This window comes from Sinocyclocheilus grahami, unplaced genomic scaffold, assembly GCF_001515645.1.
Source record: "Sinocyclocheilus grahami isolate Dianchi unplaced genomic scaffold, SAMN03320097.WGS_v1.1 scaffold448.1, whole genome shotgun sequence".
Lineage (NCBI taxonomy): Eukaryota > Metazoa > Chordata > Actinopteri > Cypriniformes > Cyprinidae > Sinocyclocheilus > Sinocyclocheilus grahami.
The window spans coordinates 504,275-518,685 of record NW_015505627.1 but is presented as its reverse complement, the minus strand read 5'-3'; positions in this window follow the sequence as shown (position 1 = coordinate 518,685).

The following is a 14,411-nucleotide window of genomic DNA, read 5'->3' as shown; positions in this document are numbered from 1 at the left end:
CGCTCCGGCACGGCCACAACAGCAGCCTTCACAACGGCCGCAGCGTGGAGCTGGCCGCAGGAAACCGGCGCAGCCCGCCTCCGCCCCTGCCAAGCCCGTGAAGTGCCAGAGCAGGCGGCGTCCCTGAGATGGGCGACCCGGAGCACTTGGATCCTGCTCTTCAGGAGATGGGGACCGCACCACTCCTTTCCCCGTGTGTGCCCGTGTGTATTCCCCCTCCTTCCGCAGGGCACTGGAGGGGGTCAGCAATAGTGGCGTTTTCCATACGGATCCCAATTCGTCAGTCACGACTGACGTAACGTAGAACGTGACTGACTGAAAGGGAACATCTCGGTTACTTGTGTAAGCCTCGTTCCCTGAAGGAGGGAACGGAGACGTTGCGTCCCGTCGCCACAGTTGCTGTACTACCGCTGTACGGCCGGGGCATGTAATCTCGGCTCCTCAGCGAAAAACTGATTGTGGCGAAACACGCACGCCAACTGTCATTGGCTTGTTTAGTTAACACTCGAAGGTGATTGGGCTCTCGGGCGAGATCCCAATTCGTCAGTTCCCTCCTTCAGGGAATGAGGGTTACACAAGTAACCAAGACGTTCCCTGAATAGGGAACGAGATCCTGCGATGACGGCCGTTCCCATACCTTTGATAGGCGCTCCCTTTGTAATGTGGAAATCTGATGAATGTGCGTGTAGCACGCTGATATGAGCATATGTGACGTATTCTCGGGGAGGTGCTAAGCGCTATTGGCCAATGAATTGGCGTGATGGTATAAGGGCTTCAAACATTCGTCAAACCAAAATTGTTCCATAGCGATGACGCTATAGTAGCATCTCGTTCCCTATTCAGGTGACAAAGGTTACATACGTAACCGAGACGTTTCCTTTGCATTGAAGCAATAGCGATGACTCAAAAAAAAAAAACGGCTGAAGACTCAGACACTCTGTGATTTTCTTACTGTCCAGCGGAACTCTCCTGATATCATGCACTTTGATCCCACCAACGTCTTAAATTTAGTTATATCAAATTTAAGGCCATAAAAGTCTTAAATGGTACAACAAAGGTTAAATCTCCAAAGGCTATGATTTCTTTGAATAAATATGAGCACAGCACGTTTCAAAGTCACTGCCTGTACAGCCGTTACCATGGAAACTGCTATATTATGCCGCTCCAAAAGCACCACCTGCTGGCAGAGGATGAATTAGCATTTTCAATCTGCCTGTCTGCTGTTTTTGTGCAGACCATTGAGAAAATTGACCCATATTTTTACGCAGCAAACACTCAAAGTTGTAAATGTGAACTGGTGGATATACAAGAAGCTAATGCTAATGCATTTTAAAAATCTAAACAATTAAGACATTAAGATATATATATATATTGTTTAAATTAATGTAATAATTGATCATTCTGACTCATACCTTTTCTTAAAAATGGTTTAAAGGCTGAAATGTGTGCTGAAAACTTTTTGCTTGTGTGAAAACCTGTAACTGACCTGTATATTTGGTATTAATTTTATTTGTGCAATTCTTTAAACGGTCTTAAAAAGTCTTCAATTTAAAAAAGTCTTAAATTTGATTTAAAAAATCCTGGAACAATATGAAATTCAGATTTTATAATAAATATATTTATATATGAAGCTGTGATGTAGTTAATTTTGTTTATATCTGTGTGTGTGTGTTTCTGGCTAGTAGAAGTTATGAATGGCCGGTAACTTAAAAATGCAATAGCCAAATTGGCTGGTGAGTGAAAAAGTTGATTTCAAACCCTGTTGATAACAGTCTAGCAATTGCTACAATTCAGGTTTATTAATGTTTTATTGCATTTATCTACAAGTTTGAGCATATTAGATTTATTTGTTACCTTCTTATTTCTTTTCATAGGCAGGGTTTGTTGATGTCATCAATTTGACCCAGATCTAATTGATTGGCACTTCTGAAAATATTAATCATTGTTCATATGAACTTCACTTGTTGCAGTTCACCTGGAGTTCAAAGGATTTATTAGAGCATGTGACTAACCTCATGTTTGATGAAAACTAGACTACTTTCAATAGACTGGAAGTGTTCTAGTTTTAAAACCGAACCTGCATGGGCTTCTGTTCGAAAGATGACACTTATGTTAATGAAATGTTGTCAGATTTGTGCTTTATGTAATCAGTCATGATTTTGCCAAAAGAAATCTGCTCCAGTAAAATTCTTTAATAATAGGACACTTACTGAAGAATGAATAAAACAATTATTCTGTTCTGAGCTCTTTTCTACTGGACTTGACCTCAGAGTTAAAGTCAAACGGGTAATTCTGCTATCAGCTGCCATGGCAACAGCATCCAAAACAGCCAACTTGAGGAAGCTAAGACAGCGAAAAAAGAGACCACAGCAGGAAAACACAGAAAAAACTATCAAAGGCACTATTCTGCATAAGAGCCATGTAAACTCTCTGTTCCTCTTCGGCCTCTTCTAACAGAGCATCCTTTGAGAAGATAATAAAGCCCAACACACACAAAGTCACTACAGAAACACAACTGCAAACGATCAAAGGGAGTTTTATAAACAGAGTTACTTTAATACAGAGGAAGTAGAACATGCTCTCACGCTTTGTGAAAGACAAGCTAACTGAATTTAAATAGTAAATTAAAGATTTAAAAAGCACAAAACAGTGCAGCTCATTTTTATAGCTAATTGCTGCAAAACCCCACTTTTGGAAACTTAGTTTTTTGGTGGTGGTTAGTGCACAAGATAATAAGTTTGGCTACTCAAAGGAAATCATCATGGCAGTAAAATTAATCTGACTGAATTGAAATACCTAATCATGACAAATAAGCATTTATGTAGGTCTATGTTAAACATAAAAAACAAGTCTCAAATCATACATAGGTCTTACATAAAAGTATTTTTTAATTTCTTTTTGTCAGTTCGGATAGGGCCAAATGCTAAAGTAGGCTATGTGCTGTTGTGGTGTAACATGCAGCTTTGTGAATATTGATGCTTTGGCTGTCATCAGGACTGTCATGTGTGTGAATGAGAGGATTTATCCCTTCCTTATACAAAATAACAACTGTGTTCAAATACCTTGCCTGCCCAGACATGTAAATACAGTTGTGTGTATCTGTGTTTAGAATGTCTCTGTCTGTACACGTATGTCAACTTTCTGTGTGATTTCTAGCATACTTGTACAGTATACTGTAATTTTTTTTACTTGATCAGTTAACATTGACAATTGTCACTTAATATTCATATTTTTATTCACTTATATGATTTTTAACTTCACCAAATATTAATAGTCAAGACTTCATTTAAATTCAATCTAGATAGCTGCAAGTACACCATTATTTTTAACTTTGGCAAATGCATGCAGTCCTCAGCCATAGGTCTCGGTTGGTGGTCGCCTCATTACGAAGTAATGAGTGCAATAAGAGAGCTTTAGAACAGTGCCTCTTCCTGTCCTGTGCCATATTAAATGATAAACAACACAAGGTGATGAGATTAATTTTCAATAAGCTTTCCATATAAGCCAAGAGTTTACGCCTAGATACATATCTGTGCCTGAACTGTAACACTTTATAATAGCTTTATTATTAAATCTTTAACAAACATTATATAAGGCTTAACGGATCATTAGTTAATATAAATAGCTAGAAATGTTTACTAATAAACTTATTAAATATTACCTAATGATTAACAGATCATTATATCACATGAACTAATATGCTTATAAATGTCATTAAACTTTCAACTCATATGATCATGCACTTTGTGAAAAATCTACTAATGGTTTTAGCAAATGTTATACAGTGATTAAAAGCTTTTGTTAATGTACAACCCTTTTGCTGCTATTGAGGTGTGATACAGCTAAGTTAGGGATAGGTTTGGTGGTATGGGTGGGTTTAAGTGTTGGTTAAAGGGATGGTTCACCCAAAAATGAAAATTTGATGTTTATCTGCTTACCCCCAGAGCATCCAAGATGATGACTTTGTTTCTTCAGTAGAACACAAACAAAGATTTTTAATGGAAGTGAATGGGAATTACAAATTTGAGAGTCAAAAAAACATACACAAACAAAACCAAATTAAACCCTGCGGCTCATGACGATACATTGATGTGTAAAGACACAAAACGATCGGTCTGTGCAAGAAACTGAACAGTGTTTATATTGTTTTTTACCTCTGATTCATTGCAATGTCCGAACTGTTCTCAGATTCAACGCGTTCTCAACAGCCGGCACGTGACGTGTCTTCTTCTTCTTCTTGCTTTACAGCAGATCGCAGACTTATAAGTGCATTACCGCCACCTATCTCTCAAATGGACCATTGACTCTACAATCTCAATTAGGAGTGTCAATGGTCCATTTGAGAGATATGCATCTCAGCTGTTCTACAAAACCTGTGAATAAATGTCTTGAGATTGAATTTACCTGAGTCTTGTCTGCCCGTTGTCCTCTTCCTCCGTGTTGTGACAGAAGACCAGACCTAAGTAAGCCAAGGATCATGAATTGTGCTGCAGGAAACTTTGTGGAGGATATCCTGTGCTCAATTTATCAAGACGGCCACAGTATTGAAAGGTATGTGGAGGAGTTTGTGAAATTTGCCACTTATCTACCTGGGGTGACCAACAACTCATGGATCTATTCTGGAGTGGGTTGGATTCACATGTCGCTCTACGAATATCAGCGGGAAATTCTAACATCACCCTGTCTCGCTATTTGGACCTGGTGCTGTGGATGAGTGGCTCCACTTTCACAGTTGGGGAGGTCAGTGACTATGAGATCCCACAGCGGCAATCCTCCCAATTTATTCCTTCCATGTCCTTAATGCTCTCCACAAAACCAAGCCCCCTTCCAGAATGTTCTCCAGAGTCCATTCCTGAATATCAGCCCAGTACAAAGTTTGCTAAAACTCTGCATTCCACTTAACCACAGCCCAAAAGAGGAGGGTTCCCATATCCATTCTGTCCAGACCTCGGAGGTCGTTCCTAAGTTTCCTGTTTGCCCAGATATGACCAAGAAGGTCATCCCAGAGTTTCCTGTTTGCCCTGCTGGGGCCATGGAGGCCAATATTAATTCCTGCTCCCTCAGATTTCATGTGATGGCTATGGAAGGCTGCATGTTTTCCTGTTCATCAAGTGGATGCGAAATAGCCAAGGAGACTGCTATGAGGTCATATTCTCAGAGTTTCCCCAACAGAACCACAAAGGTTGTATCTGAAGATCCTGTCAATCTCAACACTACTGCAGTAGAGGTAAAGGAACCTTCTGCCAGCTTCACTGCGACCGCAGAGGTTGTATCTGAACATTCGGCCAACTTCGACACTACTGCAGAGATTGTATATGAACTGCCTGTCTGCCACAAATGGACCAGAGAAATCAAACAGGAACTTCCAGTCTACCCCGAGAAAATCACAGAGATCATCCTGGGAAACCCTGTTGTCCCAGTAATGGCCATGGAAAACACTTCTAAACTCCTGACACAATCCTTGGGGCCAATATTAACCTCTCTGCATTGTATGTTTCAGCGCCGCTCACCCTCAGTTCTACACTTACCATGATCCCTTCTGTCTACCACCTGCACTCACTCCCCAATCACCTGCACCAGCTCATCAGAACACATATTTAAGCAGTTCACACACACTCCTCAGGGTCTGGTCTTGTCAATTTCTATGGAGAAACGTAACTGACTACTCGCCTGAAATGCTCTCCTGATTCATGTCTTGCATCCTCTTCTTTACACCATGATCCAGATAGGCAAATCAGCATCCACCTGCAACAAACCAGAAAACTGTTATCAGCAAGTTAAGTCCACTGAAGTCAACTCAGTTTCTAATACTCACCCGAATGCATCTCAGCTGTTCTACAAAACCTGTGAATAAATGTCTTGAGATTGAGTCTTGTCTGTCCATTGTCTTCTTCCTCCGTGTTATGACACTCATGTTAAAGGTACAGCATGTAACATTTAGTGCTCTAGGTTAATACAACAGCATGTGTCTTGCGGAAGAACATTGTAGCCGAAGCTTCACTCTTCATTCTCTTTATGTACAGTCATGGCCAAAAGTTTTGTCAGTGACATAAATTTTGTGTTTTGCAAAGTGTGCTGCTTAAACTGTTGTGGTGTTCATTCACGTTGTTTCTAGATTATTGTGTAGAGTGATCAGATGCATTTTAAATAATTGCTAAAAGCTTCATTGGCCAAAAAATGAACTTTTCACAAAAAAACTAATTTCACTGTTTTTTGATCCCAACACAAAATGACCAGCTAACATTTACTGACTAATTATATCAGCAGCACATGTGAAAATGTGAATGAGTACTAGTCAGGTGAAATCACTATCATACTAATTAGATTGTAAGAGCAGACTGATTGCTATAAAATGAGGGAAGAAGTGCTTCCAATCATTGTGTTCTTGTTAGCAATTGTTACCTCCAAAGAAACACGTACAGCCATCATCGCTTTGCATCAAAATGGCCTCACATGCAAGGAAATTGCTACAAAGAATATTTTGCTTTTTACTTCCATTTACTTCTTATCAAGAACTTCAAGGAGAGAGTTATTAAGGACAGAGTGAAGAAGTCTTCAGGACATCCCAGAGTGTCCAGCAAGCGCCACGAACATCTCCTCCTGAGGAGTCAGCTACAGAATCGTGCCACCACCAGTGCAGAACTTGCTCAGGAATGGCAGCAGGTTGGTGTGAGAGCATCTGCACGCACAGTGAGGCGAAGACATTTGGACAACGGCCTGGTGTCAAGAAGGGCAGCAAAGAAGCCACTTCTCACCAAGAAAACCGTCAAGGACAGACTGAAATTCTGCAGGAAGTACAACGATTGGACAGCAGAAGGCTGGTGCAAAGGTATTTTCTCTGATGAAGCTCCCTTCCAACTGTTTGGGACATCAGGAAAATCGATTGATCGGAGAAGAAAAGGTGAACGCTACCATGAGTCCTGTGTTGTGCCAACAGTGAAGCATCCTGAGATCATCCATGTGTGGGTTTGCTTTTCAATCAAGGGAGTAGGCTCTCTAATAATTCTGCCCAAAAACAATGCCATGAATAAAGAATGTTATCAAAACGTCCTGCAAGAGCGACTCCTTCTAACGATCCATGAGCAATTTGGTGATGATCTGTGCATTTTCCAGCATGATGGAGCACCATGTCATAGAGCAAGAGTGATAAAGAAGTGGCTCGAAGATCATTACATTGAAATTTTGGATCCGTGGCCAGGCAACTCCCCGGATCTCAGTCCCATAGAGAACCTGTGGTTAGTCCTCAAAAGGCGAGTGGACAAGCAGAAGCCCACAAATTGTGATCAACTCTGAGAACTAATAAGGCAAGAATGGATCGCCTTCAGTCAGGATTTGGCCCAGAAGCTAATATCCAGCATGCCAGAGCGAATTGCAGAAGTTATGAAGAACAAGTGTCAACGCTGTAAATATTGACTCATTATTTTTTGCCAATAAAAGCCTTTATGATATGCTTATCATTGTTTTTCAGTATACCATAGAAACATGTGGGAAAATAATCTACAAATACTGAAGCAGCAAACTTTGCAAAACACAAAATGTATGTCACTGCCAAAACTTTTGGCCATGACTGTATATGACGAGTCATACAGGTACTGGGCTATTCCGTGATGGTTGGCATCCTGCTTGGTCCTGTAGTGATTCAGGATGAGACAAAAACATGTTTTGGAAGATGAAATCATGATGTAATCACCCATTATATCAATACATAGTTACATAGTGTGCCTATAATCAAATAAACAGAATACTACTATGAGTATAGTATTGTCATGCTGTCACTCTGCTCATGAACTACATTACTCTGCATCTCACATAATTCCCACCTGCCATCACCTGCACCTGTCCCTCATCAGTACTCCAATCACTGCGCTATAAAGCACAAGCACTCAGTCTTTTGTCTGGCCTCAGCTAGAGATATGGACTCACACTTACCTTGTGATATTTACCACAGATTAAAATGAACACTCTCTTAGTCATCCCCTTCTTATTCCAATGTCAACTCCAACTCTCCAAGTTATCTCCTGGTACTCCTCTCTGTGTTCCTCGTCTGCTCCCCAGTGTGTGTATGTACCTGTTATTACCTACATTATGGGGACCAAATGTCCCCACAAGGATAATACCAGTAATTTTTTGGTATGAGGAAAACATTTTAGAATTCATACAGACACACTTGAGTGTCTAAAAGTGATTTTATTATGAAATAAACAGATGGAAAGAATTAAAGCCAGTTTATGTGATAAGTGAGTTGTTTCAGTTTGTAAACCTATTTTAAACAACGAACAGTAGGAACTAGCACATTCAAAACAGGAAGAAATTTCAGTTGCAGTGCCTGAAATGGCAGTTGTTAGATTGTGGGAATAGACATTACACCGACATTATAAAAAAAAAAAAACTGTAATTACTCCTTGCAAAATCTATGTAGCCACAATTAAAAGCATTTTATCATCTATAGTTATTAGAAGTTTTCTTTAGAAATCTAATCTACAGAAATCAAAATTTAGCCATAAATAGTTGGAGATTTAATCCAGTAATAATATATGAAATAAATGGGGAATACAGTGGGAGCTTTTCTCAAAACTGTTACACTATACATTGTAAAAAGTTAAAAGTTGTAAATACTCTACTTCAAAATGTATTTGCAATGTCTGTGGGCTATTAAGATATTATGTATAACCACGCATTAATGTATTTAGGCAGACTGAACTTTATACTGAGTACAGACATATATTAATGTGTAGCAAACTATAATTTTCCAGGTGTTGACATCCAGACAAATGGTTCCTGACATCTATTAGGGGAGTCACTGGCTAGAGATACAAGAACCTCAATTAAGAAAAGATTATTTCTCTGTCTGGTTGGAAAGCATGGGCATAAATGAGGAGTTAAGATCTTGACTCATTAACAGAGTTAATGCTGATCTAGGGTCAGCAACACATTAGATGGATCCTAGATGGTGCAGAATGCCTTGTGCTAATTAAAGTCTTCTCGACATGAGACTAGCATGCACCGTTATTAAAGAGCCTGTGGTTAATTAAGCTGCAGTCTCTCTTCCTAGACACAATTTTTTCAATGTAATTAACATACAATGCATTGTGGCTCGCACTTTAAAGAGGTCCCTGCAAATGTGCTTTGAATATTTCAGTATACTTAAATACAGCAGTATTTTGGAAGACAGGCATAAGCGAAGTCCATAATAGTACATTTATTATCATGTCCAGTGTCATAGGAATAGCCATAGGCTCATCTGCCTTCTAACAAGTCAAGTCACCTTTATTTCTATAGCATGTCATACAATACAGATTGTGTCAAAGAAGATTGCAATAAACAGGAAAATAACAGAATCAATGAAGCACTTCATCAAATATGAGACAAATTCAAATTCAGCTGTAAAGCAGCTCTACAGAAGATAATTGTGCCATTATTCAGATCAATTTAGATCAGTGTTGTTTCAGTTGAGTTCAATAACGTTCATCATTTATGAAATGAAACACTCATCAAAGGTACAACAAATCTGTAATCTCTGGCAAAATGAATATTGTATACATTCTCCTTTATACATCATGTGGAAACACACAGCAAAAAGCGGTAACTTGCAACTGTTACTTTAAAAAGATGTTTGTACATGATTTAACCCATATAAAATAGTTTGGATAGTATAAATGAATGCATTTAGTTTGATTCAGCAATATTAAATCATATTTAATTTAACATTAGATGTTACCATTTTTAGGTTACCATTTTTTTCAGTGCAGAAGGAAGTGACTGTTTAAAAATTGAGAACAGTGCATGTTTGTGTTGTAATGTAACTATGAGGAAGGAGACAGTTGTCTCAATGGTCAGCAATGAACGGCATTACACATACGAACTCTCTCCCATGCATTGTTCAAGTAAATGTCCTTACAGCTGCTGATTCATGGCCTTCTAAGAACTAACAAGTACTTTTACTGCTAAAGAAGATGCAGTGATGAAGCAGCTTATAATGGTGAGGGACTGAGAGAAGCAGACATGTAGTTTTGCGACTCCATAATGGGTGAGTCTCTCACCACAGTACTGGCTTTGAGTCTGTCAAAGCAGCATTATTGATTAGTGTTCCTGACAATCAGTGCATCAGTTCAATACATCAGTGTCCATTCCACAGCTGCTGCACTGATTTATGTTCAGCTGGCAGAGCTTAAGAAAGAACGCTCTGTTTTTTATGTACTGTATCAGCATTGATCTTATATCCTCACACATCACTACAGTATAATACCTGAAAGCTCTCTGTGCCTCTCCCATTTTTGGAAATGGTATTAAAAGCACACACTATAAAAACTCTTCACTAGTGGCAATCCTGCCCATTGCATGAGCTGGGATTTCAAAGTCAGAGCAGATGGGGGGAAAATGTTAATTTTGCAAGTTTAAAGTTGTGATGAAATGGAACTAGCATCAGATCTTTTCTTGTATATGTACAATCTGAGTATAATGGATTATCAAAAAAGAAGGCGGGTTTTATATGCACCAGTTGTTGATTGGATGTTGAGATGTGCTCTCAGTAGTGTATACAGATGAGTGTGAGTTTGCAGGGGTAGAGCTGAAGAACACTAAATGATCGAAGAAGTCTTGCATACGTCACCAGAAAGAAAACTGATGTTTCACTTATTGGAAGATCCAGTTATAATGTTCCGATCAAAACACTATGAGGTCAAAATAAATAAATAAAAACTTATACACAAATTGTTCACAATAAGATCTATAATATGCATGCAGAAAATAGGAGTAAATTGTTTGGAACTCCAATATACCAAAAAACTACTATAATGTAAGGAAATATTTGTGAATATTGTTTGCAAAAATTGTTGACTGTCTTTCCTTTTTTCCCCAAGAATGGTTTAGTTACAGCATGTGGATTACAATGTATTTATGTAATGTTTTTTCCACTAAAGCACAAGGTTATTCTATATACACTCTTAGAAAAGTCTGTAAAAATATGGCCCAATGTACTTTGTTAATATGAATGGATTTTCTGTATTGATTTTAGCTGTATTTTGAATTACACATTGTGTTGTATTGTGTTTTAGGGTTAAAGGAAATGTCCATAAACATAACAGAAAAGTTACTGGTCATTTCCTCCAAGGACTTTATCAGTTTTTCTCCGTTCTCATAAAAACATACAAGTCTATTAGTAGTAAACCAGTACACTAACTGTGGAGGCCAATGATTGAGCAAAGCATCTTGGCTGTGGTTGTGGTCGTTATTACACATATTTTAAGTTTTGTCTCTTGCTCAAAAGGGAGCCTATAGCAAGCAGAACAAAAGAAACCACAGGAATGATACTGAGTGAGGTTATGCAACACAGCAGTGCAAATGTCATATCAGTCTATTAATTGTATGATTTTTGTAAAAGAACATTGCAATTTGCTGTGTTGTTTCTAGATCAGATGATGAAAAATACAAATGGACATGGAATGTTGCTCAAATATGGAATATTTAATCATGCCTCCAACTTCCAAAAACCATATTGTTGTCTTGCTATTTACAAGCATAGCGCTCTGCAATCCTGAAATTGTAACCATTGTTAAGACACTCACAATAGTACACAATACTAGTCCAGCACATGAATCAGGCAGTTAAATAGAAGAATATGGCTGGGAGACTATTATATTTCATATTTGAGATGATTCAATTACTTTGAATTCCAACAAAGAAAAGGCAAAGTAACACCAAACATATAGATTCTAAGCAAATGTTTTAAACTCTTTGAAAGTGACTACAACACTGATACTTTCTCATGTAAGTCTGGTTACTGTGGAAACAGCAGCAGGGCTCTATTTACCTCGGCTAATATTGGAAACAACTGTGATCAACAGATGGAACGCAGCAGTGATTGGATATGTTAGTCTCATAATTGCTGTTGAAGATAATGGAGCCAACTTAATCACTTATACCTTTTACCTTATTCTACTTAATGAGAACCATGCAACTGTTATTTTGCCAATTTAAAATTCTGCTCATTTAAAAGAATATGAAATCTGAAAGTTTAAAATAATCCCTTTGGAGGTCCCTCTCCAGTGCACTCTTCATTAAGTCATCCAGCATCCCAAAGGCTCAACTTCATTTGTCTGTCTGAGCCAAGAACTGAGACATGAAAGATCACTGAACCACAATTGTATGTGCAAACGGCTTGTGAAAAGCTAAATGGCCTCCCATTGGCTTCAGTCAGGACACACTGGAACGATCAATGGGCCAAACAGGCTGCAGCTTTCTGCTGAGGTCACACAGTGGGGCAGCTTTGAGATTGTGCCTCAACAAATGTCAGTAACATTGAGGCAGACAGTTGGGAGAGAGAAGGCTTGATACTGCATTCCACATGAAAGCACTGTAGGTCTCAATTAATGATATGGATACATATAAGTGCTCATGTAATCACACATTTCATAACATTCACAGCATTATACTGTACACTGTTATTCTTCTGCTATCCACCTTATTTTTAATGTAAGAGCAGCGCAGTCATTTGTAACTTGAATGTGCGTCGTGCATACTCTGTTGTTAATCTCTTCCAGTTATTTTAGTTGTACAAAATCAGTCCTTTATGCTGTTTGATATTGCAAACTGGTATTTCTTATATTATTTTAATTTAATAATCAAAATCATGAACACTGGTTTATAGGCCAAATATAGTTTTTTTTTTAAGTATTTAAAAATCAGACAAAAAGACAAAGATACAATACTGTGACCTTAATGGCTTTAATGAGGGAAAGAACAACATTACCAATGACATAATCAAAATAAAATGTGTAAAAATAAAATTATTGATTTAAATATTCAGATTTTGCTGATATAGAAACAACACACAGTATTTGACATTTATTGCAAAATATGCATTGAGTAGTTTAAGAGCTTAAGGTGACTGAGGTTGTATCTGAAATGTCATAGAAGGCAAAAAAAACAGTATGTGAAAAGAGTAGTATGTCTGAAATCACAGCATTCATTAAACAATAGGCAAGAAGTACCTGGACGACTTACTACTTCCGGCAAGATTCTGAAGTGCATCTGATGAACACTTTACTATCCCGTGAGCCCACGGGAGATGATTTGTGAATGACAGTAACGTGAAGCAACTGATGATGGTAGGTCACATGTCAACAACAGCATGACGAATGTAGTATGTCCAGATTACATTCATACTACACACATTCACATACATTATAATGGTCGCAAAGTAATTACTCATTAAAAAGAAGTACCTATTCAGAGAGTATGTGATTTCAGATGTAGCCACTAGCCAGACTATATTATGTAATTTTTATTATGTTCTATCACATGTGCTTCTTGGGAGTGGATGGGCACTAAAGTGTTCTTTTGGCATGATTCGCTTGTTTCGATTCTCTGATTGGTGGAGATTTCTTTGCAGAATCATGGGTAATGTAGTTTTTAACATGGAATTTAGCCTTTGAAACCTTGAACTCGTTAAAAATGAGTTGAAACAATGCAGGCTGATGACTTCAACAAAAGCATATACTATCGACTAACAACCTCTCAGACCAAACTCAAAGTAGGTCTGTCTTTAAAAGTTTAAGTTCAAAAACAATTCCACTATATGGAGAAAATGAATGGCATTTTTACTTCAAGAATCCAACTGTTACACTATAAATTACATTCTCACACAATCATAAGGCAAACAGCAGCTTCTTCAACAAAGCCCATTAGAATTTACTACAAGTTATGTAACAGAAGCCCTGAGGAACTAGCCATTAATATACTCTGCTCAAACAGCTATTGACAGATTCTGTGGCATACCTGAATTTGCACTTCATTTAAGCATGAGCCGTTGGCATTTCTTGTTTTAACCAGGACGGGAATGCTTTTTTTAAATCCTTGTATAAGACATGACATAAAACTGACTGGAATTAGAAAAAAGACTTACAGATGCAGAAAAGCTTTATGAATTTATCTGCTAGTGATGTCACTGATATATAATGGACACAAACACAGAATCTTCTAGCCCATCACAGTATTAAGTGTAAATGACTTTAACACCAATCCACTTAAAGGACACATGATAAAATCGTGGTGGTTAGTGTGCCAAACGCAGTTCTACTGCAGAGAAAATCAGCCGAGGAGTTGCTTGTTCTATCAAGGAAGAACATTTTAATTTCACATTGAGGGGAAACCGTGTGCCACTGTCCTCTTTAATTGCAGTTTGGAAAATAATCATAACAGTCATGGTGTGGATTATCAAGTCTAATGAGAAAAGCTGATTTTTCAATGTCAGATAGAGCTAAAATGGTTTCACTAATATGTACTTCTAACTTTTTTTTTTTTAAACCAGAGTTTTGTTTTTATACCCATTGATATACGGAATCGGTGTCACCATGCTGATGTAGTTAGGTTTCAGAGGAGACACTAATCCATGGTGCAGAAGGCAGCTTCAG